The following is a 15,202-nucleotide window of genomic DNA, read 5'->3' as shown; positions in this document are numbered from 1 at the left end:
CATGCTGCATATTTGCTGTATCTTCATAGTATGTAGTCACGGCCAAGCCTATACTCCTATCGCTACTCGTGTATACAGGAACGTTTAAGGTCAAGCCATAATTCGTAATTATTTGAAAGCAAAATTCGTTGCGCATTGGTAAAGCTCACGCATATGAAGCCGCTTGCAGCTCTTCATGTAATACGAAAGTGGCTCCGATCCTCTAATATGCCGCAGTATATTTCAGTATTTGGCGTATAAAGAAATATCATCACATTATATATTTCTTTGTAGAGACCAAAATATTTCGGTCATTTGAAGACTTTGATAGAGCAAAATCACCAAAAAAGTTCCCGTCAACATACTTCTTGTATCTTGCGTCAGTATCAGCAGCTGGTGCTAGCAAATATGTAATCTTAATCCCCCCGTATGCCATTGTTCCACCCGAAAGCGGTATCACACATGGTGCAGAAAGCAACAGTTGGCTGCTAAGGATTGACGACAATTAATGTTGGAAGGTAGAAAGAATTTCCTTAGTGAAACGTTATTGGTCGCCTCCGAAAGTAGAACTTTATTATTACATATTTAAGTGCTCATTGTTTTGTTGTCTGCATCTGTATTGTCAGTAGGCTCAGCTACATTTGTTATCTAGAGCGGAGGCATAATTAACGATATTGTCATGGTCTCGCCAGATTTCAGTACGCACCTGTTGAGATCGACATCAGAAATTGTTGATAATGATGTTTAGTTAGTTCCGTTACCTTTGATGGCCCCGAAATCTATATATTTATTTTATACATACTCTGCTTACAAAAATGCTTATCATCAACTTCGAATCAGAGTTCGTCAACAAGTGAAAACACAATTGTTTCTTTCCTGATTCCAGTCACCAACAGGTCGAGCCAAGACAAACATGATTCTGAATATTCTGTTGAATAATGAGATGAATTATTACAAAGTAATTATTGATACGCTAATTCCCAGCCAAGATAAACTCAAAACACTTAGGAACTTTGATAAAGGTGTAAGAGGTTCTGACTCCACTACGTTGAACCTATTGCAGCCAAGAGAGATAATGCTAGAAGAGGAACTTGATGGTGACATCGACTCTGCAAAAGTATTCAACAACGTAAATATTGATCACGACAACATGAATAAAATAAAAGGATATTATTCATTGCGCATCAAGCGCTGGAATTCAATATAATTGGCGCAATCGCACTACGGTATTCCAAAATATATCATACGCAACACAGGCTGCATTATTTTACTTCTTGCTTAGACAACCACGACATAAATTGAAATCGACTCTGTTAAATTTAAGTAGTGCTATGACGAGACTGTAGATGGCAAGAAGAATATTTTATGGTTTTCCATAGAGATGCAGCAGATATTCAAGTAATTTACTGCAAAGAAATCTTGTGATAAAGATCAGATAGCTAGTACTTATAAAATCATAGTTTAATGTCATTTGTCTGAGTAAAAGACGCAAAAGATACGGCTGATGTCATGGAAAAGTAAGTTAAGAATCAGCAGCAAAATACGCGGTCGTGCTCTGGTATAAGACAAAAGTTGCGAGCAAGTCTTTCAGAGCGACTTAGCAAAAAATTGTTTACGACAGTCATGAAGAAAATAGAGCAAACTGCGACCACACACAATTTCAAGCAAGAGCGACTTAAATGAACACTAGGCGAGCAAGATAGCAAACAGGATAATGTGTTGGAAACAAACGATCGAAGTCTTATTAAGATATAATAATCGTTTAACGTAAAAAGATAACTTATAAACAAGTAACCTGTGATGCAGCAATATTGTTTGAGCTATATGACCAAATTATGAGAGAGAAATATAACCTGTTGCGGGAACTAAATTATTTACTAAAATATATCAGATCTTGTCACCTGTTGAGATTGTTAATGCATGTCAGGAATGGATAATGTCTAAGCTTTGACTTTGCTTACCTAGAGGTTTAAATAACATTTATGGACCACTCAGTTAAACATAACAAAACCTGCATTATGCCTTTAAAATAGATAATTTGTTTGAATGACGTTCTCCGACTGTCTCTTTCGTAAATACAAAATAGGGCTTTTCAAAACGTTGTGTTGCTAAAAAGATCGACACAATGCTGAAAGACTGGCTTCAATGGTGTGTGACAAAAATGGAATAACATAGGTCGCACTATAAAAGTTAAGCAGCCACTATCTTTATGTAGGTCGTATAGTAAGTACATCAGGGTATATTTGCAGTTGTGTTGAGTGCAAAAACATAAAGATACTCCCGCTACCTGAGAATATACATTATCAACTCAATTACCTCCACTATTTAATGACAAAGTATATTGTGATAAAATAAATACGCAATAAGAGAAAGAATATAATTAAAAATTGCAAAATTCATTTAATGGGTGCAAATTTCACCAGGGGTGAGAGTAATTGATAGTTTGTGTTAGACCTAGTTGTGTCATTACCAACACACTAATTAGATGTAATAGTATATATTAGTAATATCCATTTCAATAAAAGTGTCTGCAAAAGTGATAGAGGCACAGAGACAGAGAGAGATAGAGAGACATTGAGAGAAGAGAGAGAAAGAGGGACGGTAAGAGATATGATCCTAAAGAACAGGAGATGACATTCAAAATTTAACTGCTCTCACTTATTCATCAGGTCATGATAATGACTGGAAAATACGCGGAGGAAGGGTAATATCCTTATGCTACTGTATGGGAGAGTGGATAACTGTTTTTCAATCACTCACTGGCTTAAATACAATTTTACAAGTGCTTGCAAATTCAATTTTTCGGCATTGTATGTGAAATATTTTACTGACAGTCGTTGTTGCTCACACTGGCACATATTCAGAGAGAGAGAGAGAGAGAGAGAGAGGGGGTAGGAGAGAGGTGGTGTGTGTGTTTGTGTGGTTCATGGTTTCGTATAATAATAGCTTTAACCTTTTCAAAATACCTCGCCCAAAATGGCCATTTAGTTCAAAGTTTATATGAAATTGCAATTGACAAGAGCACAGTAATATGAGCAGACCAACAAATGACAAGGTTTGCAATGTTTATGTGTGTTTATTTTATGACCTTTCCGTCTATTTGTTTAGACTATCTACCTTCTTCACACGGTCTTTTTAGTCTTTGCAGGTTGAGCCCCACCCCTCCAGGCTGCCACCTTCATATTCATCATGAACAGTTTAACACTCAGATATAGAACAGACTCAATAAGAAGAAATGTGATCAACCGATATATGAACAATTCCGATCTTAAGAAACAATACGTGATTTTTAAATGAGATGCTGCAATCACACCCAACGAACACACTTTCCTCTCTTCGTATCCAACATCTTCAAAAGGTACACCAAGACGAATACTAACATGAAAATGTTACAATTTTAAATTAGACTTTCTTTCCTTTTAGTGGCTTTAGTCTTTCCTTTTGACACAACGTTCTTAGAGGAGCATTGAAAATCATAAATGCAATAGACAGTATCAACTTTCCAGTACAGAATGTTCCAATGTACTAATGACAATAATAACCATTACTATGACAATGAGAATAAGAATACAAGTATAGATTGTTAAAACTTGCATGATGAATGGAATTGATCTATGATAATGTTTTTAGGTGACACAATTTTATGACATAGCAATTCAATAAACCTTGACCAGAAAAAATTGTATTTGAAGTTAAATGGTTTAATTTTGTTTCAGTGAAATGATTCATAATGTGACAAGACCTTTTGGAATAAAATGGGAAGACGTAACAATGAACCACAAAAGCGTTTCCGTGAGAAGGTATTTTAGTATTGGCTGTTTTTTCATCTGCTACTTTCAGAAGTGATGGTTATTTATTTGTTACAAACACATAAAAGCTAATCAACTAAACGTGTTCATGCTTTGCATTATCGCATTTATGGAATATGTTGTAACAATTGCAGTCCATCTTTTTATATAAAAAATAGTACCATTCAGAATCAAATCAAATCTAGAACTTGTATAAATTTACATGCATATATCACTGACGTAATTCTCAAAGTTTTCGTGGTCCACGCGTGATGCTGTTTTGAGCCTCTGGGAGTAATCCTTTTTAGCGATGTTTAAAAAGTGCGGCTTTCTCCAAAGTAAGATAATTTATACAGAAAAGCGAAGACGTCTGTACCAGACGCTATATACTGAAAATTATTCACAATGGGAAAATACAAGGAATATTATATATATATAATGTGTGTGTGTGTGTGTGTGTGTGTGTGTGTTCAAAATTTTGAAATTGAGTTTTGGACATACTAATGTCTTTTCCTTTACTTAATTAAAATAAACTTGTTTCAATTACAGGCCAGTAACCAAATGTTGAAGTAATAAATTATTGCGCCATGCTCAAGCTCTCGCGCTCATCAATTCAGGCGAGGAACAAATGCACCTTCATTGTGAACTGTTATTCAATCAAACGCTGAGCTGTGTTTTCAGTAAGCATCTTCTCCTCATTTTTGTAGACGATGATATAAAAATGCTGCCATTAATCTGACTTCATTTTCGTCAATGAGACTGTCGAGTGTTATTCAAGAGCCTAAATTCCCCAGGCAGCTAATTCAAGGTAATAAGATATATAGGAGATACATGATTTTATCACACGTATATAATAAAACATATAGTCAGAACGCGAATCTCTCACCCGGCTAAGACAAGACCTACCATCAGTTCCATAACAGCAAGATGAATAGACTGACAATCACAGTCTGATCAATGTCCGCTGAAATATCCACTCTTCACAGATACAATGGATTAGTCATTTCCTAGGTCCCCATCAGCGAGGATGATGAGGTATTTTAAGCATTTCTCTGAAGCTTGTACGAAACAAATAACATGTTAAGATCTATATTCCCAGTCCAAAGAGAAATTAATCAGAATACCGTCTATTAAGTGCCAGTAATCAACATTCATAAAACGGTTTCACGCTTTAGTAACGTCTTATAATATGTTTATAGAAGAATAAGAATCATTTTGAATCATAAAGCTGACCTGGCAGTAAATATATCCAAGAAAATGCAAATACTATTCCATGCGCTAGCGAACTTTAGATAGGTTATCGAATGACTGTTATTCTTTCATCCCGCTTGTTGGTAGCTTTTTAGTTCTAACAGCTGGTGCTTTGTACCAATTTTTTCGGCTACATATTTTCATTAAAAGCATGTCATGAAAAGCTCCTTTGAACTGTCGAATTGAATGAGTCCAAATTAAAATCACTTCGATTACGAATATTATTTAATTATGTACTTGATAACGATGTATTTTGGTTGCGCATATAGTCCTAAATAGGAAAATATTTAATTATCTGTAACTTGTTGTTAACAAGACAATAATAATATCGTACCTCTGTCAATTTTTTGTGTGTCCAAGTACATTGTGTGTCATTATACCAGGGACCTGACCAGCTACTTTCCTATAATAAAGAAGTCCTTCGTCTCGTGAACGGTATGAATATGTCCAATAAAGTCAAAATCTTGTCAGAAAGAGTCCAACTTTTATGATAAAAATCTCCTCTACGTGACAGACATTAGATTTTTCAATAGTGTGAAGTTTGTCATATGAAGAGTTTACAAAATAATACTTAATGCATTAGCCTCGAAAAGCAAATATGTTTCATTTACCATCTACATATTCTTCAGTATTTTAACTGGTTCATCGCGCTAAGTGTCAAAATGTTCATTTTCCAATGCTTATTTGTTTGAAATTTCCGTAAATGCTTCCTCGGTTTCTGTATGATTGCATCAGGCTTTCATCTGCGCTGATTTTTATTTCAAGTTTTTGCAATGTATCTAGGCTAGTTCACTTTTTATCAGCGTACGCAACGGACACGTTGGTCTCATCTTTGATGTATTCAGCTAAATAGTCAGAGTGCTTGTTTCTCATATGACCAGTTACTTTCGCACATCTCTCCAAATGTCCTTGCAGTAAATACACTGTTTAGGCATAACTTTTTAAATTAGTGGGAAACCCTAGTCCCCAAATGCTAATATCATGTTCTTCCTAACTCTGATCCAAATGCACGAACAGACACTACCAAGAACATTTTGTTAAAACTGTGTGCTAAAATCGCTGACAAACGAACACATTCTTAAATCCACTGATCACTCATTATCTCAGATATAAAAGTTGTTCTCTTTCGATTACTGCCTATCTAAATTAAAATACTCATTTCCACCACAGCCATACATACAATAACAGTCTTAGTGAGTGTTTCAGCGGACATTCGGTGACCCGTACTTTCTTGTACAACGAACGAGAGAGGTAGATGTGCATATGTTAAGCAAAGATTAATCAGCCAATCGTTCGCTTACATTCAATTTCTACATTATGACACGTTTGATGTCAGTAAATTGCTCCCTTGTTTGTTTTGCGTGGTTTACATTGCCACCAAAACTCAATGAGCTCTTTGTAATACCAATGAATAATTCAAGTACATGATTCTTCTGAAATTATATCTGAATACAACAATACAATAATGCTAAAGACTCAGCTTAAAGGCATCCTTCGTTAACAATAGGCAGTTTCCGCGTACCTAAAACACATATGACGTAATTAATCTAGCATTCAAGTGTTTAAGTTTCCCACGTAAAGATCTATGTGCTATATCTTATGATATTAAGAGTGATAATTGGACAAAATGGTTCTTTCTTTTTCAAAAAGACCCTTTTTACCACAAAGAGTGGACGTAATCTGTGGGATTGAATAGGGTGAGGGATGGCAAAGTTCTAAATCCTCCTAAATTCCGTAAAAATCTATATGGTGCATATGAGAAAAAGGATAGAAAGAGCGTAAGTAAAATAAATGTGAGGCATTACATAAATGATGAACGTCACAGAATAATACCTCACGTTTCCTTTTTATAATCCTTTTGAGTTCAAATTGGCTTAATAATGGTAAATAAAGAGTTTGATCAAAGCTAATCTCTGCACGTTCAAAAAGAATTATGATTATTTTAAACATTATTTTACTTACGCTCTTTCTATCCCTGTAGCGTGTATCGCTTATGTCAGATAAAAAATCGCAAATCAGACGGGAAAATCACCCGATTGCCTGAAGGCACATGCCATTCACGCATGGTGCCTTTTAAGGTGCAAAATGACCAAATTGTATTGGATCAAGTTTAACTATACGAAGCTATATCGCAAATAAAATTTTTTATCTGCAAATACATTCACTGTGACAGCAAATGAAAATGTTCCCGCTACAATGGATTACAAAAGGAGTATTAAAGCAAGTTAGAATTGTGTATAATATTTACCCTACGATCAACAATGAACGTTTGTATCAATTACGATTACATTTGGCTAACAAATATAAACCCGAATGATGAATAAACACAACTGGCACCGAGACAAAACTCCTTGTCGATAGGATATGAAATCCAAACATTATTTTATTACAAAGCACGCCAAACCCGAAAACTGACTTTGGATTCTTTTAAGTGTGTCGATGTTTGTTTTTTACACCAAGATTGTCAACATAGGGAAACCATCATAAATTTCTTTTTACCTGTATGAACAGAAATTTTAAAAATAAATTGAAACAATGTAACAGTTTTGAAAGCGGCACAATCTAGTACGTCGTGCACGCATGTCGATATCAGGCTCAACAGTAAATTAGTTTTAAATAGTTTCATCTAAATGTTCCTTATCCGTAGTTTATAGTGTTTTGCTTTTCGAGAACAAGAAGCATGTTCAATGTCTCGTCGGATAAATGTACGTCATTTCCGGTTGGCGTCATCTATAGCTGGGATATCGTAGATTAAAGGAAGTAACTGTGTTGCATATGTCTATTTTGAGTAATTAAATTATTATTTCTTCTTTACACTTGATAACTTTTCTATTATATTTGTAAGAGTATAACTACCTTCGATCATGAAATGCAGTTCTGATGTAAATATAAACATGTTAGCGTACGGCCGGTAACCTTTAAAACAAAACTGAATAACTGCTTACTAAAGCTTCTTTATATAAACTGTCACCTGACCTACAACATTACATTATGGAAAACTAATGAACTCTAATGAAAACACATCACTAATTTGAAAACAAAATCAGGCCTTGAACTTAAATGCAAGTAATCATTTTTTAGAAAGCATGGCAAAAGACAGACATCACCCAAAACCCATACCCGCAATCAGAGACAAAGGTGAAGCACACACAATATCTATCTATCTATCTATCTATCTATCTATCTATCTATATATATATATATATATATATATATATATATATATATATATATATATATATATATATATATATATATATATATATATATATATCACATACATTAAAGATAACATGGCCTTTGAAGTGTTGGTATAAACCAACTTGATCCACCAATAGTATTGGCATATCATACTGTGATTTCCACATGGCGGATAAATACGCATAATGATCATGTTTTTTATAGCTTATATGGTCATTAAACCCGGATATGAATTTCTTGGAATATTACATTTAAAAAGGAGAAGAAGAAAAACAGGACAATGATTTTCATGTAAAATATTTTTTATAGAAACTATTTTTTTTTTGTAAAAAGCAAACAACCATTGTCAATCCAGGAAAATAATATTATTGAGCTTCACCCTGTGTAATTTGCTGTCATCTCTCTCAACACTGCTGTTTCCAGCATCTCCCTCTGACAAACATCAAACAATGCAACTCTGTGGAAAAAAGAAAACAATGACATCAGATAAGGTGCAAGATGATGAAGCAACATTTAATCTACTAAACTGTGAGTTAATTAGAGAGTTTGATAGAGACATGGCTGAAACATTTGTAAATGGAATTGATCATTTTATGTCCAAATGTGAGTTTGTTAGGGAAGATATATTTGTACACCATGAGCCTGGTGATATGCTGAAATTTACAGAAAGTAAGCAGAATGCAAGCACTTTAAAAAAAAGACACTTGTTGATGTAAGGCTAGTGACATAATCCTTGCAAAAACATATATATAAATAATAGGCTGGGGGTATGTTTTTGAAAATGTGCCTGACACAAAAATAACAATGTATGGAATATTATATGTAATCCAAAAACGTGAAGGAAAAAGCGGGAAAAAAAATCAGAATTATAGAAAATGTTATATCGCAAATTAATCTTGGATTTTACTATCGTTATATCACTGCCCGACTTTTCAAAAATGGGCTGTTGTACGACAAAAGATGAACTATATTGATCTTTTCTGGAAATAGCTTTTAAAAAAATATACGCCTTCACGCAGTTGCTCTCTGATTGTCTCTTTGTGCCTTGCTGTTGTCCATATTTGTTTATGTTTTTCTATATGATAGTTTTGTATCTAGATCCTCCAAAAAACATTGTTGCAAATTTGACAAATTTTTATGAATCTTGCCAATTTCATGTCAGTTATAACCAAAACGTATTGCATGCACAGAATATGATGTAGGTGTGAAATCAGTGTTGTTCTGTGAATCCTCTAAATGTTAAGTTTTGGCTGAACATAAATATACATATTATCTACCTCGCACTCTGTGTTTGACTGTCTCTCCATATATGTGGTTGCGTGCACATATTATGTATATGAAATAGTAGCTATGTATTATGCTGTTTACAAAATAAATGACCCTGGTAAGGTACACAATTAATTTGATTTTAAACAAGGGTCAAATACAAAATACAGATAAACATAACATATAATAATGGAGAAAAGCCAGCAAATAATCCATATTAAATATACATATACCACGAGATGTATAAATTTTCATTAAAAGGAAACGAGGCTTGCCGACTTTCCTTTCAATGAAAAATTTATACATCGAGTGGTATATCACTGATACAGCGTACATACTATACATATATTTATTTTTACCACATACAAGCTTTCATTTTATATGGGATATAAAACTGACGGCCATAAACAGTGCACTTTAGGAGAGTGAAATCTTCACCACCCTTCGCATGTATGTACGCTCAAACAAGAAGTTCTCTAGTGATCATATTTTCCTGTATACTTCTTTCATATTACTTGTTATATGTTTCCTTTAACAATATTAAATGAAATGAAAACACAAGGCTGATAGTTAACATTCATTTTTTTTAATAATGTGCATGCAAACATTGAATTTGCAGTGCTCGTTGTCACGAACAGTAACAGGACGGTCATTTGCATCTATAGCAACACTACGATTGGAGCCAGAATCATCAAAATAATGCAGGAACAAGAGGGAATTAAACAATTTAACACTAAAATCATTTCTTTGATATAGTTTCTGTCCATATTTCGCTATTCCTAAGTTTCCGCTGTGTGGGCCTTGTTTGTGAATTTTGTTCAAAGAAGTTGACCCAGTTTGAGATCTCGTTCACGTTTTGCGGGAGGTTCATAACAAACATAGTTTGTACGGACATGTTTGATCCGTAGAATGGGTAGCTGATAATCTGATTCTGTTAAGTTTTGCACCTTTAGGAACTTGATATACTACAGTGTGTTGCTGTGCAATTTTAAATTTCTTTGTTGTGGGGTGGGGGTTGACAGCTTCATTACTTGGGTGGTTGGTGTTTCTCAGGTAATTGGAGTACGTCTAGTGTTCTTTGTCACTAATGTTTGAGGAGCTTTTTAGAAACTGTATAGTTTTGTGGCCTGATAATTGTATGATATCAGCTGGGGAAAGGTTTAGACTCTTAACTTCTGAATAAGCTATTTTCGTCTACTAGTGTTTGTTAATTTCTTTCTTTCTGTAATATTTGCTTTTTCTTTCATTTTTTCATGATTCAGTTTGTTCCTTCCAAAGACTTGTTTACTAAACCATTTTGTGTGTGTCGCTGAGATTTGAATAGTGCTGGATGCAGTATAGAAATGATCTTAACGTTGACAAAAGTCTGATGGCCTTACTTCTGCGTACGGTTTCTAGATAGCGAGTGAATCTCTATAGTGGATGTTTTTGTTTTGATACATCTTAGGATTAGTATCCCTGATGTCCTTGACATTGTCTCCTGTTCTTCTTGTGTTGTCTGTTTAGTTGTCTACCTTTTATTGAGTTCAAGATACATTCACATCTTTCTTTAGTGTAACATCCCCATTTCAGATTGTAATATTCAGTCACTCCCCTCAAACCAAAATGCACAGAGTTGTTAAACCACAATGTGTTAACAATGGCTTCAGGTCTTTTCATCCCCATTAGTGTTTTTCTATACGAGGCATTTATTTCTTCGTCTGTGATCGGTTGACTCTGATTAGGTTTGTTTCCTTTCACTTTAGATTATAAAACTTTTTGCTTAGCCCGAAGAGCTTCCCATGTTAATGCAACATTTGTATCTGTTCCTCTCTTAATTGTACTTGCATATTTCTTGATTTTTAGGTGGCGATCAAAGGCGATCAATGGAGCTGATAATGCTTCTTATGCTGTTAGTATCATTTTTGTAAGTCATTGGTATGATTCGGCTGAGAATCGAACCCACGACCTCCCGCATCCGAGGCGGACGCTCTAACCACTAGGCCATCGGAGCAGTGATGAGTTCGTGGAAGGGTTTCTGGTAATCATTCATGTGTATTTGCCCTTTTCCATGTATTTAATTTTGAAAGTAAATGGAATGTTAAAACTAAGATTTATCTGAACCTAAATGAAAATTACAAAGAAATATGAATTCCCACTCAAAACAAGTCAACAGAAGAACTGAAGGGTTTGTTTTCAAAGTGTATCAACCTAACAAGATGTGGAGGATTTCGTCCAGTTCAATTATATGTGAATAATCAAAGTTCTGCAATATCTCCATCTAGATGATAGTGTAAATGCATATCGTACATATTTAAATAGTTTCAATCCATTTATATATTTCGTGTTTTAAAGGCTGTGTTGGTCGTGATGATCGCGCATGGTTATTGTTGTGGGAGTTCCTGAAAATTGTTTTCTACTATACTACTACTACTAAATATTATTATTATTATTATTATTATTAGTAGTAGTAGTAGTAGTATTAATAATTATCAATATTATTATTACAATATATTATTATTATTATTATTATTATTATTATTATTACCTATGAAATTAAACATGTACACAATAAATAATGCCACATTTGGAAACATCGGTAAATACTAAAATATAATATGTGTTGTAATTGTTAGGGTTATAACAGCTAGATTGTGACTGCAAAAATGTTTTCGTTAAAGAATATTATTTTCAGCATATTTATATCCAATTGTCATTTATTTATATATGTATATATATATATATATATATATATATATATATATATATATATATATATATATATATATATATATATATATATATATATACACACACATATATATATATATATATATATATATATATATATATATATATATATATATATATATATATATATGTACTTACATAAATTGTCGGTTTCTTAGCTGGTCGTGACGTTCCGAAATGCAATGAAAAATAGAGTATATTCAATATTATTCAGTCATTATATTGTGCTACTTACTTATCATAGAGAAAATGAGTTTCACCCCAACCAACCCCTTTCCTATAGATGAAGGCTGTTAGTTTCTAGGACGGGTTTGAAATTATATTTTTAAAGCAGTCATCACTGAGAATAGGTTTCCGAGACGACGGAGCTCTTTGACGTAATTCGATTCATTCAATATGTCAGGAAAAATTGGAAGCACATAATACCAAGTCTACTCTTTTTATTTCCACCTTGAATTTAGTCTTATAAATGTTTGATATCAAAGACAGCAAAACACAAAATATTGTTCGAATTATCTAAGTATTCGTTCTTCTTTTGCACAACATTTGACTCATATTAAATGTTTGATGTTAAAGCTGCGTCACGCTTTTCCCATTTTCAGAATGTTTTTCATGGTACAATCTGTTTGTTATAGCCTTCGTTATTAATTAAAGTGTTCTACAACTTAAAATATCCAGATTGTGAGCTTACAATATGCGTTGGCGACAATAGATTTAATCACTTATTTAAAGTAGTTTCCTTTTGCCAGGGAGTAGCAAACATAATATCTACTGCTTCCTTATAAACAACGTGTCACACAGATCAGTTTTCAAGCTGAGATCAATATTCAAACTGATTAAAACCAGATCTCCACTTTCATATGTGAAGATCTAACAGCGACACCTTAGCAGTGCCAGTCATGTTATGTTGACCTCTGTTATTACCGTAACAACTAATTGTATCAGCCAATTAGATGAAGTCTTATACCTTTGCTTTGGGGAGTCTCGGTAATATGGCTAAAGAGTACCAATGTGTGCCGAACGATTTGAGTCACGTTCAAATTTCGGAAAAGAACATTTCCATTGACTAATTCAAAGGTCATCAAAGCATGGGCCATAAGTGGTCACAGTCAGATCTTCTCGCAGGACAGTGGAAGTTGATCAATATGTGGACCCAATATGTTGTCTTATTCTTGTTTCTCAATTCCACAATTACACAGTAGACATGCCTGCTGCAGACAAACTTGATATGGTATGCACACAGACATTTTGCGTTAATAATTTTTCCAGAACACTTAAAACCCTTTCGTTACAATTGTATTCTGTTCTTCTTGCTTTGTCTTTTATACTATGATGCTCCGTGATGCTTTTCTGCCAGTGGCTTGGACCCTTGTCATGTAAACAATGCAAACACAAAGCAATGATTGTTGTATCACAATATGCCTTTTAGGTTTGATACCTGACGTTGATCAGCTCCTTGTATATTACCAGACTGTACTACATTTACTTTGATCATCACACATGAGTGCATTTTAAATCGGAAAATAAACAATTACAAACAATCACGCCAGCATCCAAATAGAAACAAACCAAAAACCAGCCACATCACCAAGCTGCCTATAATATTGTAGGGAATTCTGAATAGAAGGTGAGGTTCTTAAGATGGGATGAAGATGAAATGCATTTGTTTGTACTTAATAACTTCTATGAGGTATAAATTCCTGGATTAAGTTTTCTATACTATAATCAGTTCTTACCGGTACGCATTAGCTATGTAAACGACTTGGCAAAGCAAAATCAGCTGGCAGTCAGTACTGTATTAATAATTTTTACCATGATACAAATGTTGAAACAGATGGCGGAATCGTACCTGTCCACATCAGTAATTGCAAATTAATGTTGGAGCGTAAATGGATTTGTTAAACCTGCAGTTTTGGTTTTATTATGACAGATCAAACCGTTTTATCGCTATCGTGTCAAATTACCATATACAGACACAGATTCTCATTTTAAGCATATTAACAATCGCTATGTCCATGTGGGGATCGGACATACGTGTAAACGAATTTGACATAAGTGATTGTCCAAAAGACCAATCGATGTTTAGTAACACCAACAAAAAGGTTGTTGGAAATCTCAAAGACGAATGTGCTGGCAAGATCGTTAGATAATACATGGGAGTGCTTCCTAAAATGTACTCGATCGTAGTAGGACATTCCAGTTCTATCGAAGTATCCGGCAAAAAACATCAACCAGGCTAATGACGTTCCCTGAGTTGTTGCTGCAAACGGTTGCAAACATGACATGAATCTGGATTGTTTGCTTGAGACACGACTTTGCAAACACAATAAATCATATAGGGTTAAAGAGATATCGTATTTGTGTCTTTACAAATGCCCTGCGAGGAAGGTATGCCCAACTCACCAACGGGGCTAAATGGTAACATATTGTCTGTCCCGGAAAATCAATCTGATCCGAGAGTCTAAATACATCGACGGACCATACCCGTCTGTAGCACGATGTTGCCCACCATCTAACTCCACCGGTACATTCACATACCGAACGAAATTGTTTTCGAGTATTTCTAACGGCAGTGGTTGTAAAATCGTTTTATAGGCAACGATGGCAGTCTGTTGCCGAAATGCCTTACTTGCGTTTAACTCAATTGCACATGTGCTTGCATTATTTAGTGCTGGTATGACTAATGGAAATCATGTCACCCCTCGCGTGATACGATCTGAGACTTCCATAACAGTTATAGTGAGTACAGATATACGAATACCCGTCGACAGGTGTGCAGATAAATCGTTCAATAATAGCTTATTCATGATGTGTATTAACACGTCCAACACGAACAAGTACCTTAGGTTTTGTTAACAACGCAGCAACTGCTGCGCAACATTCTTACAGTTATCGATTCCCAATAGCCATGGCCGTGTTTAATGCGAACTTGCAATCAAGCACAACTGAAACAATTGCTGAATCTTTAGACGTCACCGGCTCAGCTT

General features: G+C 34.5%; 1 long non-coding RNA gene across 1 annotated transcript; it reads left to right on the top strand.

Annotated features, from left to right (window-relative positions):
• Positions 1-3,123: 3,123 nt before the first annotated feature.
• On the top strand, positions 3,124-11,658 carry LOC149796560 (uncharacterized). Its single transcript, XR_016421447.1, has 4 exons — positions 3,124-3,337; positions 3,696-3,779; positions 4,317-4,575; positions 11,331-11,658. It is a non-coding gene; the product is annotated as an uncharacterized LOC149796560 (long non-coding RNA).
• The last annotated feature ends 3,544 nt before the right edge of the window (positions 11,659-15,202 follow it).

Source organism: Sinohyriopsis cumingii, chromosome 6 (genome assembly GCF_028554795.1).
Source record: "Sinohyriopsis cumingii isolate HCF-2022 chromosome 6, ASM2855479v2, whole genome shotgun sequence".
Lineage (NCBI taxonomy): Eukaryota > Metazoa > Mollusca > Bivalvia > Unionida > Unionidae > Sinohyriopsis > Sinohyriopsis cumingii.
The sequence above is the reverse complement of the archived record's forward strand: the minus strand, read 5'-3'. Positions and strand labels throughout refer to the sequence as shown.